Genomic DNA, 14998 nt, shown 5'->3' with positions numbered 1-14998 from the left:
TGGGTTGAGTTTGAGGAGTTCATTATAGATCCTGGATATCAACCTTTTGTTTGTACTGTCATTTGCAAATATCTTCTCCCATTCCGTGGGTTGCCTCTTTGTTTTTTTGACTGTTTCCTTTGCTGTGCAGAAGCTTTTGATTTTGATGAAGTCCCAGAAGTTTATTTTCGCTTTTGTTTCCTTTGCCTTTGGAGAGGTATCTTGAAAGAAGTTGCTGTGGCTGATATCAAAGAGATTACTACCTATGTTCTCCTCTAAGATTCTGATAGATTCCTGTCTCACGTTGAGGTCTTTTATCCATTTTGAGTTGATCTTTGTGTACGTTGTAAGAGAATGGTCGAGTTTCATTCTTCTACATATAGCTGTCCAGTTTTCCCAGCACCATTTATTGAAGAGACTGTCTTTTTTCCACTGTATATATTTTCCTGTTTTGTCGACGATTAATTGACCATAGAGTTGAGGGTCCATATCTGGGCTCTCTACTCTGTTCCACTGGTCTATGTGTCTGTTTCTATGCCAGTACCATGCTGTCTTGGTGATCACAGCTTTGTAATAAAGCTTGAATTCAGGTAAGGTGATGCCGCCAGCTTTACTTTTGTTTTTCAACATTTCCTTAGCGATTCGGGGTCTCTTCTGATTCCATACAAATTTTAGGATTATTTGCTCTAGCTCTTTGAAGAATGCCGGTGGAATTTTGATCGGAATGGCATTAAAAGTATAGCTTGCTCTAGGCAGTATAGACACTTTAACAATGTTTATTCTTCCTATCCAAGAGCATGGAATGGTCTTCCATCTTTTTGTGTCTTCTTCAATTTCTTTCATGAGTGTTCTGTAGTTCCTCAAGTACAGATCCTTTACCTCTTTGGTTAGGTTTATTCCCAGGTATCTTATGGTTCTTGGTGCTATAGTAAATGGAATCGATTCTCTAATTTCCCTTTCTGTATTTTCATTGTTAGTGTATAAGAAAGCCACTGATTTCTGCACATTGACTTTGTATCCTGCCACGTTGCTGAATTGCTGTATGATTTCTAGTAGTTTGGCGGTGGAGTCTTTTGGGTTTTCCATATAAAGAATCATGTCATCTGCGACGAGAGAGAGTTTGACTTCTTCATTACCAATTTGGATACCATTTATTTCTCTCTGTTGTCTGATTGCTGTTGCTAGGGCTTCTAATACTATGTTGAACAAGAGTGGTGAAAGTGTGCATCCTTGTCTTGTTCCTGATCTCAGTGGGAAGGCTGCAAGTTTATTCCCATTGAGGATGATATTTTCTGTGGTTCTTTCATAGATAGATATGATGAGGTTCAGGAATGTTCCCTCTATCCCTATACTTTGAAGCATTTTAATCAGGAACGGATGCTGGATTTTGTCCAATGCTTTTTCTCCATCAATTGAGAGGACCATGTGGTTCTTCTCTCTTCTCATATTAATTTGCTGTATCACATTGATTGATTTGCGAATGTGAACCATCCTTGTAGCCCAGGGATGAATCCCACCTGATCATGGTGAATAATCTTTTTAATGTGCTGTTGGATCCTGTTGACTAGGATCTTGTTGAGAATCTTAGCATCCATATTCATCAGTGATATTGTCTGAAATTCTCCTTTTTGGTAGGGTACTTGCCTGGTTTGGCGATCAGCGTAATGCTGGCTTCATAGAAAGAGTCTGGAAGTTTTCCTTCTGCTTCAATTTTTTGAAACAGCTTCAGGAGAATAGGTGTTATTTCTTCTTTAAAGGTTTGGTAGAATTCCCCCGGGAATCCGTCAGGTCCTGGGCTCTTGTTTTTTGGGAGATTTTTGATCACTGCTTCAATCTCGTTATTAGATATCGGTCTATTCAGGTAGTCGATTTCTTCCTGGTTCAATTTTGGTAGTTTATATTTTTCCAGGAATGCATCCATTTCATCTAGGTTGCTAAGCTTATTGGCATATAGCTGTTGATAATAACTTCTGATGATTGTTTCTACTTTCTTGTTGTTAGTTGTGATCTCTCCCCTTTCATTCATAATTTTATGAATTTGGGCTTTCTCTCTTTTCTTTTGTATTAGTGTGGCCAGTGGTTTATCGATCTTATTGATTCTTTCAAATAACCAGCTTCTAGTTTCATTGATACATTCTACTCTATCTCTGGTTTCTACCTCATAAATCTCAGCTCTAATCTTGATGATTTCCTTTCTTATGTAGTTGGTTTGATTTGTTGTTGATACTCCAGTTCTTTAAGGTATAGAGACAGTTGGTGTGTTCTGTTTTTTTTTCAATTATTTTGAGGGAGGCTTGGATGGCTATGTATTTCCCCCTTAGGACAATCTTTGCTGCATCCCATAGGTTTTGGACCGAAGTGTCTTCATTTTCATTGGTTTCCATGAATTGTTTCAGTTCTTCTTTGATCTCCTGGTTTATCCAAGCATTCTTAATCAAGGTGGTCTTTAGCTTCCAGGTGCTTGAGTTCCTTCTGAACTCTTCCTTGTGATTGACCTCCAGTTTCAAAGCATTTTGATCTGAGAATATGCAGGGAATAATCTCAGTCTTTTGGTATCGGTTGAGTCCTGATTTGTGACCCAGTATGTAGTCTATTCTGGAGAAGATTCTGTGTGCACGAGAGAAGAGTGAGTATTCTGTTGTTTTAGGGTGGAATGTTCTGTATATATCTATGAGGTCCATCTGGTTCAAAGTGTCATTCAATGCTCTTGTTTCTTTTTTGATTTTCTGCTTCGATGATCTGTCTAATTCTGAAAGAGGCGTGTTAAGATCTCCTATGATTAGTGTATTCATATCAATATGACTCTTTATCTTGATTAACAGTTTTCTTAAGTAACTGGCTGCTCCCATATTGGGAGCATAGATATTTACAATTGTTAGATCATCTTGTTGTATATTCCCTTTAAGGATTATGTAGTGTCCTTCTGTATCTCTGACTACAGTCTTTAGTTTGAAGTCTAATTTATCTGATATGAGAATCGCTATCCCAGCCTTCTTTTGAGTCCCATTGGCATGAAAGATGCTTCTCCACCCCTTCACTTTCAGTCTGCGTGTATCTTTAGGTTTAAAATGGGTCTCTTTAGACAACATATGGATAGGTCCTGTCGTTTTAGCCAATATGCAACCCTGTGCTGTTTTATGGGTGCATTTAGGCCATTCACATTGAGAGTGATTATTGATAGATACGTTTTTATTGACATTGAGTTACCTTTTAACTCTTTCTTTCTGTAGACTGTCTCTATATTTCTGTTTAATGATAGTCTTGGGATTTTTCCTCTTTTATAGAACCCCCCTTAATATTTCCTGCAGTGTCAGCTTGGTGTTTGCATAGTCTTTTAAGCCTTGCCAGTCTTATAAGCTCTTTTCTCTCCATCCATTTTGAATGTCAGTCTTGCTGGATAAAGTATTCTTGGCTGCATGTTCTTCTCATTTAGTGCCCTGAATATATCTTGCCAGCCTCTTCTGGCTTGCCAGGTATCTGTGGACAGGTCTGATGTTATTCTGATGGGCTTCCCTCTGTAAGTAGGGAATCTCTTTGCCCTGGCGGCTTTCAAGAGATTATACCTACAATTATCATTCCTCAATTTGACTATCTGGTGTCGTGATTTTTTTTTTGGAATGCATAATCTTGGGTGGAGACCGTTCAGCCTCTAGTACATGAACGCTGGTTCCATTCACGAGATGGGGAAAATTTTCTTGAAGAACTTGTTCCACTATATCTTCTAGACTTCTTTCTTTCTCCTCCCCTTCAGAAATTCCAATAATTCTGACGTTGGAATGCTTCATGGCATCATTTATTTTCGTGATTCTGTTTTCGTGGTTTCTAAGCTGTTTGTTCCAGGCTTCCTCCTGATCCTTCCTCTCTATCTGTTTGTCTTCCAGATTACTAATTCTATCTTCTGTCTCAATTACCTTAGCTTTGGGAGAGTTTAGATTGGATTGGAACTCATTGAGAGTATTGTGAACCTCCTCCCTGGTAGCTTTAAGCTCCGCCCTAACATTGTGAACATCCTGTCTGGTCGCTTTCAGTTCGGCCCTAATCAATTCTGTTTGGTCATCCATGGCTTTCTCCAACCTAGCTATTGCCTGGATAATTGTTAGCCTGAATTTTCTTTCCGACATATTGTCTATGTTGATAGCCGTTAGCTCTGTTGCAGAAGGTCCATCCTCTGTATTTTTCTTCTGTTGGGCATTCCTCCTCTTAGTCATTTTGGTAGGAGATGACTGAACAGATGTAGCTGGATGTATCAACTCTGTTGCAGTCAAGGTGCACCCTGGAACACTTCTGAGCTATCAGGATTCCCCACCCAAACGAGAGCAAAAGAAAAGAAAAAGAAATAGAAAAAAAAAAGAAAAGAAGAAAGAGAGAGAGAGAGAGAGAGAGAGAGGAAAGAAAGGGAAGATTAAAAAGAAAGTTCAGCCCAGATGGTCCCCAAGGTAAGATTTATGAAGTAGACAAACAAAAAGAGATAAAAAGACTGTTACAATTATATGAGAAGAGAAAAAAAAATATATATGCAAATAAAGAAAGAACCTCGTCAAAAAGAACCCCAAGTGTATAATTTATATGCTATCAGGACAGACACAAAAAACACAGAAACACTGGTGGAAGAATATGGGAGAGTTCTTATACATTCTCCGTGTGTGCGAGGAAGGTTGTTTTGATTCTTTCTGGATGTATCTTGATATCTTTGTTAAAGGACTCAACTTTCCTAAGATAAAGGGGATTAAAAATTGGTTTACCTATAGGGGTAGTATTGATTGGGAAAGGGGATTACTTTGAAGTTTAACTCTATATGAATATTAGAGGATAAACATAAAAAGGAATAAACTAGACTAAACTAAACTAAAATTTAAAAAAGGGAATTTAAAAAATAAAAATGCAAAAGAAAAACATAGGTGTATGTTCAGGTTAGAATGTTGAGAAAGGTATTATGGAATTTGATGTACTGTACAGCTCGCTGTGATGTTAAATATGTTAAAAAAATTACCTATGTGTAAAAAAAAATAAATGTACCGCAATAGTGGGAACGAGTGAACAATACAAGTTTTCCTATGAAGTAGTGGTTATTCTCTTGTAGTCCTTTTTTTTTTTTTCTTGGTTTGTTTTCTGGGGGAGGGGCCTGCCACATGGCTTATCAGTCAATGATGTTTTCTGAGTTAAGTCCTCCCGCCTCCCTCAAGGGGGCTCTGAGGAAACTGGTTTTTTCAGGCTTTTGTTCTCTGGCGGTTTTTATGCTTGTTCACTTTTTTTTTCTCTCACTTTTTTTTTCTCTCACCTTGACCGCCTTTGATGGTTTTTGTAGTTTTAGAGGAAAACATACCGTATCCTGATCTCCCTCTCAGAGAGAAGCCTCATTCTGGGTGAAGAGCCTAAATAAGTTCCTCCTCGGCTGCTGGCAGAGCAGGTTCCAAGTTGCAGACCCTGGGGGTGCAGGATATTTTGCTTGTACCCAAAGCCAAGGCAGTGGCAGCTGTCTGGGAGCTCCCGACTACCAGAGAGGTTCCAAGCAGCGATTGCACACTGTGATTTTGCTGCTAGCCCAGGCTGGGAGTGCCCGGCTTGCTCGCACCTCTTTCAGAGGTGGCTATGGGTTCGCGCACACGTCTCAGGCACTGAGAACAGGGCGCAGGTCCATAAGCACCAGGCTGGGCTTTTGCGCACCTCTGTCAGGGGAGAGTTTGGGGCGCCCTGCTTAGGCTTTGAAATGATGGCGCGAGTCAAAGAGTGCCGGCCAGGCCTTTGTAACTCAGGGGAGCATGAGGGACGTGTGCGTGTATCTCAAGCTTTGTGGTAGGGCTTGTGCATTCTGCTGACTGGTGTGGCTCCCATCCCCTCACAGGAGCTAGAACACATGCATTCTTGGGCGCGCTGACAGCTTAGGGACCAAGAGCTGGTTTCTCCGCCGCACTCTCTCTGCCTCAGCGCTGGGGAGGCTGTCCTGGGACCAGGGACTTAAGCCCCTGTCCCTAGCATCCCCGATTCCCACAATTTTCCCCCCACGATCCTTTGCTCTTTTGGAGTGCTTTCAACCAGTCTCCAAGTTAATGCTAGTCCTCAGACAAAGAGCACTCTTGCTTGTATTGGGGTTTTACTTTCCAACCTGTCGCCTCCGGTGGCTCCCTCCCCCTTTTTTTTATCTTCCGATATCAGTCCGCCATTCCCACTCCACTTTACCTGCCCACTGGCCTCTTCTGCCCCTGTAGAGATTCAGACGTGTATAATTCTGATCTCAGGCTGATTTCATGTGTGATCGGAGTTTTTTGGTAGGTAATCAGCTCACTTTGGGGTACCAGCTGAAAAGACGCCTCCTCCTACTCCCCCGCCATCTTGTCCCCCCGTACTTGGTTTTATATGCAACTGATGAATGACTAAACTCAGCCTCTGAAACTAATAATGCACTATAGGTTAATTAATTGATTTAAAATTAAAAATATCAGGAAAATAAAACCTTGAAAGAGAAAGAATAAATTACTGTCACTAACACTAGGGTTACTCAGTTGCTGACGTTACAGGATAGATATTTTTAGCCAACAATTATAAAATTCATCTGATAAGCAGCTACACTCTTGGAACAAATGGAAAAGAAAGAAATGTAGAATTGAATAGAACTCTTCAAAACAACAAATGCAAATACATAAATGAAAAATATAATAGGTGAAGTTAATAAAGGAAACTCTCTGAACAATATTAAAAGTAGGTAACACTTATTTATTATTTCTGTGTTTATTGAAAGCACAAATGGGTTACATTTCTTCTGTGTAATTCCCAGCACAAAACAGGCAATCATATCAAAAAATTGGCAGAAGATATTGAAAGATCCCCCCGGGTTTCAAGCACCCCGGAATGGACCTCTCCTCAGGAGGAGACCCCAGGACCCAAAAACCGAGCCGAGGCCACAGATCAGATGCAAACAGCACGAGGTTTATTGAGTAGTCACAGGTACCTGCGGGCAATCAAGTCTTAGGAGGACTCGCGCGCCAGCCCTTTGTTCAGGGCCTTTTTATGGGGTTTCGGGAAGCGGAAGCATTCGTACAGAAGCAGGAGCATAGTTACAAGGTTCTCATTGGCTGGTTTGAATGTAAAGGCATACTTGGCGCGCGCGGGAAGGGGGATAAGCGGAAGCATTCTTACAGAAGCAGAAGCATAGTTACAAGGTTCTCATTGGCTGGTTTGAATGTAAAGGCATACTTGGCACGCGCGGGAAGGGGGATACAAGGTCTTCGTTACTCAGCAGAGAAGCATCCTGCCTACGTGACTAGGCGAACGTGGCTAGGAGGCTGGTCTCCCAGCATATCTTTAAGCAAGTTTACTTATCACTTTTGCAACATGCTGTTGCCTGTTTTTAGCCATAGGGCCGTTAAAACAAAGGAGGGTGGTTTAAGCAAGGGGAAGGGGGAAGAGGTCCTTTCATTCCCCCATTTTCTTTTTGGCCCGAGTAAAATCTTTTACTTTACGGGGGCTAGTATCTCGCTGTCCTATAGCATGATATTGTTGGGTTAATACCATGGCTTGGACAACTGACAGTCTATCTTTTATGAATTGGGTAAACCTGTTAATGATGCATGGCCCGAAGGTTAGAATTGACATCAAGAGTATTAAGGGGAGGGAGGAGTCAAGATGGCGGAGAAGTAGCAGGCAGAGACTGCTTCAGCTAGCAGGAGATCAGCTAGAGAGCTTATCTAAAGATTGCAATCACCTGCAAATCCATCGGCAGATCGAAGAGAAGAAGAACAGCAATTCTAGAAACAGAAAAACAACCACTTTCTGAAAGGTAGGACTGGCGGAGAAGTGAATCCAAAGCGACGGGAAGATAGACCCCGGGGGGAGGGGCCGGCTCCCGGCAAGCAGCGGAGCAACGGAGCACAAAATCAGGACTTTTAAAAGTCTGTTCTGCTGAGGGACATCGCTCCAGAGGCTAAACCGGGGCGAAGCCCACGCGGGGTCGGCGTGACCTCAGGTCCCGTGGGGTCACAGAAGGATCGGGGGTGTCTGAGTGTCACAGAGCTTGTGGATATTGGAACGGGAAAGCCGGCTGCAGAGACAGAGCCGACAGTAAGCTCGCAGCTCGGAGTTGCCTTGAACCGGTCGCAAGCTCGGTGAGCTCGGAGCACGGCCGGAGGTTAGGCAGATGCGAGTTACTAGGAGCTGTTCGCTGAGGGCGCACTGGGGAGCGGGGCCCCGGGCTCTCGGCTCCTCCGGGCCTGAGACCAGGAGGCCGCCATTTGTGTTCCCATCCTCCGGAACTCTACGGAAATCTCTCAGGGAACAAAAGCTCCTGAAAGCAAAGCTGAGCAGATCACTCAGCCCGGCCCCTGGTAAGGGCGGTGTAATTCCGCCTGGGGCAAAGACACTTGAGAATCACTACACCAGGCCCCTCCCCCAGAAGATCAACAAGAAATCCAGGCAAGACCAAGTTCACCTACCAAGGAGTGCAGTTTCAATACCAAGGAGAGAGCAGCAGAATTCCAGAGGAGGAGAAAACAAACCACGGAACTCATGGCTTTCTGCCTGTGATTTTTTAGTCTTGCAGTTAATTTAATTTTTTTCTTTTTCATTTTTTTTCTCTTCTTCTGCTAAAATTTTTTATAACTTTTACCCTTTTCTTTTTTAACGTTTTTTAACTAGATTATTTAATATATATATATTTTTTTCTTTTTTATACTTTTCTTTATTCATTTTCTTTTTTTTAATTCTTTATTTTTCTTTTTTTTTCTTTCTTTATTTTTGAACCTCTTTTTATCCCCAAATCAGAAGAGATCTTAATCTCTTCAAACTTCTTTTTCTTATTTCTTTTTTAAATTCTTGATTGAATTTTTAAATCAATCTCTCTTTTTTAATTCTTTTTTTCTTTTTTTTTTCTTTCTTTTTGAACCTCTTTTTATCCCCAAATCAGAAGATATCCCAATCAGAAGAGATTGGGAGATCCCAATCAGAAGAGATTGGGAGATCCCAATCAAAGGAGATCCCAATCAGAGGTAATCCCTCACCAAATCGTGAGGGGGGAGAAATCCCCCCGCATGATTTGGGATCTCTTCTGATTTGGTTAAATCATATTTTCCTGGGATTGTTGCCACCCTTTTAGTATTTTACTTGCTCCTTCATATACTCTTAGCTGGACAAAATGACAAGGCGGAAAAATTCACAACAAAAAAAAGAACAAGAGGCAGTACCGAAGGCTAGGGACCTAATCAATACAGACATTGGTAATATGTCAGATCTAGAGTTCAAAATGACAATTCTCAAGGTTATAGCTGGGCTTGAAAAAGGCATGGAAGATATTAGAGAAACCCTCTCCAGAGATATAAAAGCCCTTTCTGGAGAAATAAAAGAACTAAAATCTAACCAAGTTGAAATCAAAAGAGCTATTAATGAAGTTCAATCAAAAATGGAGGCTCTCACTGCTCGGATAAATGAGGCAGAAGAAAGAATTAGCGATATAGAAGACCAAATAACAGAAAATAAAGAAGCTGAGCAAAAGAGGGACAAACAGCTACTGGACCATGAGGGGAGAATTCGAGAGATAAGTGACACCATAAGACGAAACAACATTAGAATAATTGGGATTCCAGAAGAAGAATAAAGAGAGAGGGGAGCAGAAGGTATACTGGAGAGAATTATTGGGGAGAATTTCCCCAATATGGCAAAGGGAACGAGCATCAAAATTCAGGAGGTTCAGAGAACGCCCCTCAAAATCAATAAGAATAGGCCCACACCCCGTCACCTAATAGTAAAATTTACAAGCCTTAGTGACAAAGAGAAAATCCTGAAAGCAGCCCGGGAAAAGAAGTCTGTAACATACAATGGTAAAAGTATTAGATTGGCAGCTGACTTATCCACAGAGACCTGGCAGGCCAGAAAGAGCTGGCATGACATTTTCAGAGCACTAAACGAGAAAAACATGCAGCCAAGAATACTATATCCAGCTAGGCTATCATTGAAAATAGAAGGAGAGATTAAAAGCTTCCCGGACAAACAAAAACTGAAAGAATTTGCAAACACCAAACCAGCTCTACAGGAAATACTGAAAGGGGTCCTCTAAGCAAAGAGAGAGCCTACAAGTGGTAGATCAGAAAGGAACAGAGACAATATACAGTAACAGTCACCTTACAGGCAATACAATGGCACTAAAATCATATCTCTCAATAGTTACCATGAATGTTAATGGGCTAAATGCCCCAATCAAAAGACACAGGGTATCAGAATGGATAAAAAAACAAAACCCATCTATATGTTGCCTCCAAGAAACTCATTTTAAACCCGAAGACACCCCCAGACTTAAAGTGAGGGGGTGGAAAAGAATTTACCATGCTAATGGACATCAGAAAAAAGCAGGGGTGGCAATCCTTATATCAGATCAATTAGATTTTAAGCCAAAGACTATAATAAGAGATGAGGAAGGACACTATATCATACTCAAAGGGTCTGTCCAACAAGAAGATCTAACAATTTATATATCTATGCCCCCAACGTGGGCGCAGCAAACTATATAAACCAATTAATAACAAAATCAAAGAAACACATCAACAATAATACAATAATAGTAGGGGACTTTAACACTCCCCTCACTGAAATGGACAGATCATCCAAGCAAAAGTTCAACAGGGAAATAAAGGCCTTAAATGATACACGGGACGAGATGGACATCACAGATATATTCAGAACATTTCATCCCAAAGCAACAGAATACACATTCTTCTCTAGTGCACATGGAACATTCTCCAGAATAGATCACATCCTCGGTCCTAAATCAGGACTCAACCGGTATCAAAAGATTGGGATCATTCCCTGCATATTTTCAGACCACAATGCTCTGAAGCTAGAACTCAACCACAAGAGGAAGTTTGGAAAGAACACAAATACATGGAGACTAAACAGCATCCTTCTAAAGAATGAATGGGTCAACCGGGAAATTAAAGAAGAATTGAAAAAAATCATGGAAACAAATGATAATGAAAATACAACGGTTCAAAATCTGTGGGACACAACAAAGGCAGTCCTGAGAGGAAAATATATAGCGGTACAAGCTTTTCTCAAGAAACAAGAAAGGTCTCAGGTACACAACCTAACCCTACACCTAAAGGAGCTGGAGAAAGAACAAGAAAGAAACCCTAAGCCCAGCAGGAGAAGAGAAATCATAAAGATCAGAGCAGAACTCAATGAAATAGAAACCAAAAAAACAATAGAACAAATCAACGAAACTAGGAGCTGGTTCTTTGAAAGAATTAATAAAATTGATAAACCCTTGGCCAGACTTATCAAAAAGAAAAGAGAAAGGACCCAAATAAATAAAATCATGAATGAAAGAGGAGAGATCACAACTAACACCAAAGAAATACAAACTATTATAAGAACAGACTATGAGCAACTCTACGCCAACAAATTTGACAATCTGGAAGAAATGGATGCATTCCTAGAAACATATAAACTACCAAAATTGAACCAGGAAGAAATAGAAAGCCTGAACAGACCCATAACCAGTTAGGAGATTGAAACAGTCATTAAAAATCTCCAAACAAACAAAAGCCCAGGGCCAGATGGCTTCCCGGGGGAATTCTACCAAACATTTAAAGAAGAACTAATTCCTATTCTCCTGAAACTGTTCCAAAAAATAGAAATGGAAGGAAAACTCCCAAACTCATTTTATGAGGCCAGCATCACCTTGATTCCAAAACCAGACAAGGATCCCATCAAAAAAGAGAGCTATAGACCAATATCCTTGATGAACACAGATGCAAAAATTCTCATCAAAATACTAGCCAATAGGATTCAACAGTACATTAAAAGGATTATTCACCACGACCAAGTGGGATTTATCCCAGGGCTGCAAGGTTGGTTCAACATCTGCAAATCAGTCAATGTAATACAACACATCAATAAAAGAAAGAACAAGAACCATATGATACTCTCAATAGATGCTGAAAAAGCATTTGAAAAGTACAGCATCCCTTCCTGATCAAAACCCTTCAAAGTGTAGGGATAGAGGGCACATACCTCAATATCATCAAAGCCATCTATGAAAAACCCACTGCAAATATCATTCTCAATGGAGAAAAACTGAAAGCTTTTCCACTAAGGTCAGGAACACGGCAGGGATGTCCATTATCACCACTGCTATTCAACATAGTACTAGAAGTCCTAGCCTCAGCAATCAGACAACAAAAGGAAATTAAAGGCATCCAAATCGGCAAAGAAGAAGTCAAATTATCACTCTTCACAGATGATATGATACTCTATGTGGAAAACCCAAAAGACTCCACTCCAAAACTGCTAGAACTTATACAGGAATTCAGTAAAGTGTCAGGATATAAGATCAATGCACAGAAATCAGTTTCATTTCTCTACACCAACAACAAGACAGAAGAAAGAGAAATTAAGGAGTCAATCCCATTTACAATTGCACCCTCAACCATAATATACCTAGGAATAAACCTTACCAAAGAGGCTAAGAATCTATACTCAGGAAACTATAAAGTACTCATGAAAGAAATTGAGGAAGACACAAAGAAATGGAAAAATGTTCCATGCTCCTGGATTGGAAGAATAAATATTGTGAAAATGTCTATGCTACCTAAAGCAATCTACACATTTAATGCATTTCCTATCAAAGTACCATCCATCTTTTTCAAAGAAATGGAACAAATAATTTTAAAATTTATATGGAACCAGAAAAGACCTCGAATAGCCAAAGGGATATTGAAAAACAAAGCCAAAGTTGGTGGCATCACAATTCCGGACTTCAAGCTTTATTACAAAGCTGTCATCATCAAGACAGCATGGTACTGGCACAAAAACAGACACATAGACCAATGGAACAGAATAGAGAGCCCAGAAATAGACCCTCAACTCTATGGTCAACTAATCTTCGACAAAGCAGGAAAGAATGTCCAATGGAAAAAAGACAGCCTCTTCAATAAATGGTGTTGGGAAACTTGGACAGCCACGTGCAGAAAAATGAAATTGGACCATTTCCTTACACCACACACAAAAATAGATTCAAAATGGATTAAGGACCTCAATGTGAGAAAGGAATCCATCAAAATCCTTGAGGAGAACACACAGCAACCTCTTCGACCTCAGCCGCAGCAACATCTTCCTAGGAACATCGCCAAAGGCAAGGGAAGTAAGGGCAAAAATGAACTTTTGGGATTTCATCAAAATCAAAAGCTTTTGCACAGCAAAGGAAACAGTTAACAAAATCAAAAGACAACTGACAGAATGGGAGAAGATATTTGCAAACGGCATATCAGATAAAGGACTAGTGTCCAAAATCTATAAAGAACTTAACAAACTCAACACCCAAAGAACAAATAATCCAATCAAGAAATGGGCAGAGGACATGAACAGACGTTTCTGCAAAGAAGACATCCAGATGGCCAACAGACACATGAAAAAGTGCTCCATATCACTCGGCATCAGGGAAATACAAATCAAAACCACAATGAGATATCACCTCACACCAGTCAGAATGGCTAAAATCAACAAGTCAGGAAATGACAGATGCTGGCAAAGATGCGGAGAAAGGGGAACGCTCCTACACTGTTGGTGGGAATGCAAGCTGGTGCAACCACTCTGGAAAACAGCATGGAGGTTCCTCAAAATGTTGAAAATAGAACTGCCCTATGACCCAGCAATTGCACTACTGGGAATTTACCCTAAAGATACAAACGTAGTGATCCAAAGGGGCACGTGCACCTGAATGTTTATAGCAGCAATGTCCACAATAGCCAAACTATGGAAAGAACCTAGATGTCCATCATCAGATGAATGGATGAAGAAGATGTGGTATATATACACAATGGAATACTATGCAGCCATCAAAAGAAACGAAATCTTGCCATTTGCGACAACATGGATGGAACTAGAGCGCATCATGCTTAGCGAAATAAGTCAAGCGGAGAAAGACAACTATCATATGATCTCCTTGATATGAGGGAGTGGTGATGCAACATGGGGGCTTAAGTGGGTAGGAGAAGAATCCATGAAACAAGATGGGATATGGAGGGAGACAAACCATAAGTGACTCTTAATCTCACGAAACAAACTGTGGGTTGCTGGGGGGAGGGGGGTTGGGAGAAGGGGGGTAGGGTTATGGACATTGGGGAGGGTATGTGCTTTTGGGTAAATTGGAAGGGGAGATGAACCATGAGAGACTATGGACTCTGAAAAACAATCTGAGGGGTTTGAAGTGGTGGGGGGGTGGGAGGTTGTGGTACCAGGTGGTGGGTATTATAGAGGGCACAGCTTGCATGGAGCACTGGGTGTGGTGAAAAAATAATGAATACTGTTTTTCTCAAAATAAATAAATTGGAAAAAAAAAGAGTATAAGGGTCCTATTAAGGAGGTTATTAGGGAAGTAAACCAGGGTGAACGATTCCAAACTCCTTCATACCAAGACTGTTGGGATTCAAAGTCTCTTTTACGCTTATCTAGCCTTTCCTATAATTTGTCTAGAGTTTCTGTTACTACTCCAGTCTGGTCGGCAAAAAACCAGCATTCTTCTTTGAGAGCAGCACATCGGCCACCCTCCTTAAGGAACAGTAAGTCTAAGCCTCTTCTGTTTTGTAACACCACTTCTGACAGGGAGGTTAGGGATTCCTTGAGGGCTCGTACGGATAGCTCTAAGGCCCTAAGATCTTCATTCATAGCATGATGTAAAAGTAGGTATTGATCTGTTCGGACCAGGGCGGTTGCCCCGGTACCGACCCCGGCTGCAATGCCTCCTACCCCTAGCAACATAGCTAGGGTGATTAGGGTGGCAGGCTCACGCCTTACTCGGCTAAGATCACTCCATTCATGATAACTGAGGACCAGTTCATCTGTGTGGTAGGTTATTCGGGGCCACAGTTGTACCAACACACAATAGTCAGTGGTCTGATTCAAGGCTGCAGCAGACACACAAGGGGTTAAGCCGGTGCTACACGCCCAATAGGTTCCATTGGGTGGGATCAAATAATAGGAGCTAGCCCATATTTTATGGGTCGAATTACAAAGTGTTTTCTGAACATGGTGAGGCGGG

The sequence above is a fragment of the Neovison vison genome, chromosome 3 (genome assembly GCF_020171115.1).
Source record: "Neovison vison isolate M4711 chromosome 3, ASM_NN_V1, whole genome shotgun sequence".
NCBI lineage: Eukaryota > Metazoa > Chordata > Mammalia > Carnivora > Mustelidae > Neogale > Neogale vison.
Note: the sequence above shows the minus strand (reverse complement) of the source record.